Here is a 6,859-nt window from a genome sequence, read left to right as displayed (position 1 = left end):
TTCCTCGCTCGCCCTGTGAGTCGCCCTGTGAGTCGCCCTGTGAGTCGCCCTGTGAGTCGCCCTGTGAGTCGCCCTGTGAGTCGCCCTGTGAGTCGCCCTGTGAGTCACCCTGTGAGTCACACAGAGACTCACACAGAGACTCACTAAGAGACTCACACAGAGACTCACACAGAGACTCATACAGAGACTCACTAAGACTCACTAAGACTCACTAAGACTCACTCAGAGACTCACTAAGACTCACACAGAGACTCACTAAGACTCACTCAGAGACTCACTAAGACTCACTAAGACTCACACAGTCTAAGACTCACTGTCGCTAGCGAGCGACAGCCGAGTGGTGGACCAGGACGGAGCGGCGGCCTTCCTGCAGCTCCTGCGGAGACACCTTGAGAACCCTTCCTCGCTCGCCCTGTGAGTCGCCCTGTGAGTCGCTCAGAGACTCGCCCTGTGAGTCACCCTGTGAGTCACTCTGTGAGTCACCCTGTGAGTCACTCTGTGAGTCACCCTGTGAGTCACTCTGTGAGTCGCCCTGTGAGTCGCTCAGAGACTCGCCCTGTGAGTCACCCTGTGAGTCACTCAGAGACTCGCTCAGAGACTCGCCCTGTGAGTCACCCTGTGAGTCGCCCTGTGAGTCACCCTGTGAGTCACTCAGAGACTCGCTCAGAGACTCACTCAGAGACTCACACAGAGACTCACTAAGACTCACACAGAGACTCACACAGAGACTCACTAAGACTCACACAGAGACTAAGACTCACACAGAGACTCACACAGAGACTCACTAAGACTCACTAAGACTCACTAATACTCACACAGAGACTAAGACTCACTGTCGCTAGCGAGCGACGGCCGAGTGGTGGACCAGGACGGAGCGGCGGCCTTCCTGCAGCTCCTGCGGAGACACCTTGAGAACCCTTCCTCGCTCGCCCTGTGAGTCGCCCTGTGAGTCGCTCAGTGAGTCACCCTGTGAGTCGCCCTGTGAGTCGCCCTGTGAGTCGCCCTGTGAGTCGCCCTGTGAGTCACTCAGAGACTCACTGGGAGATTCGCTCACTCAGAGACTCGCTCAGAGACTCACTCAGAGACTCATACAGAGACTCACTAAGACTCACTAAGACTCACACAGAGACTAAGACTCACACAGACACTCACACAGAGACTCACACAGAGACTCACTCAGAGACTCACACAGAGACTAAGACTCACACAGAGACTCACACAGAGACTCACTCAGAGACTCACTAAGACTCACTAAGACTCACACAGAGACTCACACAGAGACTCACTAAGACTCACTAAGACTCACACTAAGACTCACACAGAGACTAAGACTCACTGTCGCTAGCGAGCGACGGCCGAGTGGTGGACCAGGACGGAGCGGCGGCCTTCCTGCAGCTCCTGCGGAGACACCTTGAGAACCCTTCCTCGCTCGCCCTGTGAGTCACCCTGTGAGTCACCCTGTGAGTCGCTCAGAGACTCGCCCTGTGAGTCACCCTGTGAGTCGCCCTGTGAGTCACCCTGTGAGTCACTCAGAGACTCGCTCAGAGACTCACTCGGAGATTCGCTCAGAGACTCACACAGAGACTCACACAGAGACTCACACAGAGACTCACTCAGAGACTCACTCAGAGACTCACTCAGAGACTCATACAGAGACTCACTCAGAGACTCATACAGAGACTCACACAGAGACTCACTAAGACTCACTCAGAGACTCACTAAGACTCACTCAGAGACTCACTAAGACTCACACAGAGACTCACACAGAGACTCACTCAGAGACTCACTAAGACTCACACAGAGACTCACTAAGACTCACACAGAGACTAAGACTCACACAGAGACTAAGACTCACTAAGACTCACTAAGACTCACTCAGAGACTCACTAAGACTCACTAAGACTCACTAAGACTCACACAGAGTCTAAGACTCACTAAGACTCACTAAGACTCACACTAAGACTCACTAAGACTCACACTAAGACTCACACAGAGTCTAAGACTCACTGTCGCTAGCGAGCGACGGCCGAGTGGTGGACCAGGACGGAGCGGCGGCCTTCCTGCAGCTCCTGCGGAGACACCTTGAGAACCCTTCCTCGCTCGCCCTGTGAGTCGCCCTGTGAGTCGCCCTGTGAGTCGCCCTGTGAGTCGCCCTGTGAGTCACTCAGAGACTCGCTCAGAGACTCACTCGGAGATTCGCTCAGAGACTCACACAGAGACTCACACAGAGACTCACTGGGAGATTCGCTCACTCTGAGACTCACTAAGACTCACTCAGAGACTCACTAAGACTCACTCAGAGACTCACTAAGACTCACTCAGAGACTCACTAAGACTCACTCAGAGACTCACTAAGACTCACACAGAGACTCACTAAGACTCACACAGAGACTCACTAAGACTCACACAGAGACTCACACAGAGACTCACACAGAGACTCATACAGAGACTCACTAAGACTCACTCAGAGACTCACACAGAGACTCACACAGAGTCTAAGACTCACACAGACTCACTAAGACTCACTAAGACTCACTAAGACTCACACAGAGACTAAGACTCACACAGAGACTCACTAAGACTCACACAGAGACTAAGACTCACTGTCGCTAGCGAGCGACGGCCGAGTGGTGGACCAGGACGGAGCGGCGGCCTTCCTGCAGCTCCTGCGGAGACACCTTGAGAACCCTTCCTCGCTCGCCCTGTGAGTCGCCCTGTGAGTCGCCCTGTGAGTCACTCAGAGACTCGCCCTGTGAGTCACCCTGTGAGTCGCCCTGTGAGTCACCCTGTGAGTCGCCCTGTGAGTCGCCCTGTGAGTCACCCTGTGAGTCACCCTGTGAGTCACCCTGTGAGTCACACAGAGACTCGCTCAGAGACTCACCCTGTGAGTCGCCCTGTGAGTCGCCCTGTGAGTCACCCTGTGAGTCGCCCTGTGAGTCGCCCTGTGAGTCGCCCTGTGAGTCACCCTGTGAGTCGCCCTGTGAGTCGCCCTGTGAGTCACCCTGTGAGTCGCCTTGTGAGTCGCCCTGTGAGTCACCCTGTGAGTCACCCTGTGAATCGCCCTGTGAGTCGCCCTGTGAGTCACCCTGTGAGTCACCCTGTGAGTCACTCAGAGACTCGCCCTGTGAGTCGCCCTGTGAGTCACCCTGTGAGTCACTCAGAAACTCGCCCTGTGAGTCACCCTGTGAGTCACTCAGAGACTCGCCCTGTGAGTCACCCTGTGAGTCACCCTGTGAGTCGCCCTGTGAGTCGCCCTGTGAGTCACTCAGAAACTCGCCCTGTGAGTCACCCTGTGAGTCACTCAGAAACTCGCCCTGTGAGTCGCCCTGTGAGTCACTCAGAAACTCGCCCTGTGAGTCACCCTGTGAGTCACTCAGAGACTCGCCCTGTGAGTCGCCCTGTGAGTCACCCTGTGAGTCGCCCTGTGAGTCGCCCTGTGAGTCACTCAGAGACTCGCTCAGAGACTCACTCGAAGATTCGCTCAGAGACTCACTGGGAGATTCGCTCACTCAGAGACTCGCTCAGAGACTCACTCAGAGACTCGCTCAGAGACTCACTCAGAGACTCGCTCAGAGACTCGCTCGGAGACTCACTCGGAGACTCACTCAGAGATTCACGCAGAGACTCTCTCAGAGACTCACTCAGAGACTCACTCAGAGACTCGCTCAGAGACTCACTCAGAGACTCGCTCAGAGACTCACTCAGAGACTCACTAAGACTCACTCAGAGACTCGCTCAGAGACTCACTCGCAGATTCGCTCAGAGACTCGGAGATTCGCTCACTCAGAGACTCACTCAGAGACTCACTCAGAGACTCACTCAGAGACACACAGAGACTCACACAGAGACTCACTCAGAGACTCACACAGAGACTCACTCAGAGACTCACACAGAGACTCACTCAGAGACTCATTCACTCGGTGACTCACTCGGAGACTCACTCAGAGACTCACACAGAGACTCGCTCGCAGACTCACACAGAGACTCACTCGGAGACTCACTCAGAGACTCACACAGAGACTCACTCAGAGACTCACACAGAGACTCACTCAGAGACTCACTCAGAGACTCACTCAGAGACTCACTCAGAGACTCACTCAGAGACTCACACAGAGACTCACTCAGAGACCCACACAGAGACTCACTCAGAGACTCACACAGAGACTCACTAGGAGACTCGCTCACTCGGTGACTCACTAGGAGACTCACTCAGAGACTCACACAGAGACTCACTCAGAGACTCACACAGAGACTCACTCAGAGACTCACTCAGAGACTCACTCAGAGACTCACTCAGAGACTCGCTCAGAGACTCGCTCAGAGACTCACTCAGAGACTCACTCAGAGACTCGCTCAGAGACTCACTCAGAGACTCACTCAGAGACTCACTCACTCAGAGACTCGCTCAGAGACTCACTCAGAGACTCACTCAGAGACTCACTCAGAGACTCACTCGCTCAGAGACTCGCTCAGAGACTCGCTCAGAGACTCACACAGAGACTCTCTCAGACACTCACTAGGAGACTCACTCAGAGACTCACTCAGAGACTCACTCAGAGACTCACACAGACTCACTCAGAGACTCACACAGAGACTCACTCAGAGACTCACTCAGAGACTCACACAGAGACTCACTCAGAGACTCACACAGAGACTCACTCAGAGACTCACACAGACTCACTCAGAGACTCACACAGAGACTCACTCAGAGACTCACTCAGAGACTCACTCAGAGACTCACACAGAGACTCACTCAGAGACTCACACAGAGACTCACTCAGAGACTCACTAGGAGACTCGCTCACACAGAGACTCACTTGGAGACTCACTCAGAGACTCGCTCAGAGACTCGCTCAGAGACTCGCTCGGAGACTCACTCAGAGACTCACGCAGAGACTCACTCAGAGACTCGCTCGCTCAGAGACTCGCTCAGAGACTCTCTCAGACACTCACTAGGAGACTCACTCAGAGACTCACTTGGAGACTCACTCAGAGACTCGCTCAGAGACTCACTCGCTCAGAGACTCGCTCAGAGACTCACTCAGAGGCTCACTCAGAGACTCACTCGCTCAGAGACTCACTCAGAGACTCACTCAGAGACTCACTCGCTCAGAGACTCACTCAGAGACTCACTCAGAGACTCACTCGCTCAGAGACTCGCTCGGAGACTCGCTCGGAGACTCACTCGCTCAGAGACTCGCTCGGAGACTCACTCAGAGACTCACACAGAGACTCACACAGAGACTCACTCAGAGACTCACTCAGAGACTCACACAGAGACTCGCTCAGAGACTCACTCAGAGACTCGCTCAGAGACTCACTCAGAGACTCACTCGCTCAGAGACTCGCTCGGGGACTCACTCAGAGACTCGCTCAGAGACTCACTCGCTCAGAGACTCACTCGGAGACTCACTCAGAGACTCACTCGCTCAGAGACTCGCTCGGAGACTCACTCAGAGACTCACTCGCTCAGAGACTCGCTCGGAGACTCACTCAGAGACTCACTCAGAGACTCACTCAGAGACTTACTCAGAGACTCACTCAGAGACTCGCTCGGAGACTCACTCAGAGACTCGCTCGGAGACTCACTCAGAGACTCACTCAGAGACTCGCTCAGAGACTCACTCGCTCAGAGACTCGCTCAGAGACTCGCTCAGAGACTCACTTAGAGACTCACTCAGAGACTCACTCGCTCAGAGACTCACTCAGAGACTCACTCGCTCAGAGACTCACTCAGAGACTTGCTCAGAGACTCACTCAGAGACTCACACAGAGACTCACTCAGAGACTCACGCAGAGACTCACTCAGAGACTCACTCGCTCAGAGACTCGCTCGGAGACCCGCTCGGACTCCCTCGCCAGCTCAGGAAGACCCCTCTCGCCACGTCAGTCGCCCTGCGGAGCGGCGGCAATCCCGAGATTCGGGAGGCTAAGGGGGGGGTGGAGGGGAGGGGGTCAAACGAGAGACTTCGTGCTGTTGATATGAATAAAAACAGCCCACACTGGGACGGCCTCTGGGGGGTGGTGGTGGTTGTTGTTGTTGTGAGCGGTGGTGGTGGTGGTGGTTATTGTGTGGGGTGGTGGTGGTGGTGGTGGTTATTGTGAGCGGTGATGGTGGTGGTTATTGTGTGGGGTGGTGGTGGTTGTTATTGTGAGCGGTGGTGGTGGTGGTGGTTATTGTGTGGGGTGGTGGTGGTTATTGTGTGGGGTGGTGGTGGTGGTTATTGTGAGCGGTGGTGGTGGTGGTGGTTATTGTGTGGGGTGGTCGTGGTGGTTATTGTGAGCGGTGGTGGTGGTGGTGGTTATTGTGTGGGGAGGTCGTGGTTGTTGTTGTCAGCGGTGGTGGTGGTTGTTGTGTGGGGTGGTGGTGGTGGTGGTTATTGTGTGGGGTGGTGGTGGTTATTGTGAGCGGTGGTGGTGGTGGTGGTGGTTATTGTGTGGGGTGGTGGTGGTTGTTGTGAGCGGTGGTGGTGGTGGTTATTGTGAGCGGTGGTGGTGGTGGTTGTTGTGTGGGGTGGTGGTGGTTATTGTGAGCGGTGGTGGTGGTGGTTGTTGTGTGGGGTGGTGGTGGTTATTGTGAGCGGTGGTGGTGGTGGTTGTTGTGTGGGGTGGTGGTGGTTGTTGTGTGGGGTGGTGGTGGTGGTGGTTGTTGTGTGGGGTGGTGGTGGTGGTGGTTGTTGTGTGGGGTGGTGGTGGTGGTTGTTATTGTGTGGGGTGGTGGTGGTGGTGGTTATTGTGAGCGGTGGTGGTGGTGGTTGTTATTGTGTGGGGTGGTGGTGGTGGTGGTTATTGTGTGGGGTGGTGGTGGTTATTGTGAGCGGTGGTGGTGGTGGTGGTTGTTATTGTGTGGGGTGGTGGT

This window comes from Petromyzon marinus, chromosome 80 (genome assembly GCF_048934315.1).
Source record: "Petromyzon marinus isolate PM22_M1 ecotype Great Lakes invasive population chromosome 80, UKy_Petmar_22M1.pri1.0, whole genome shotgun sequence".
NCBI classification, from domain to species: domain Eukaryota; kingdom Metazoa; phylum Chordata; class Hyperoartia; order Petromyzontiformes; family Petromyzontidae; genus Petromyzon; species Petromyzon marinus.
The sequence above is the reverse complement of the archived record's forward strand: the minus strand, read 5'-3'. Positions refer to the sequence as shown.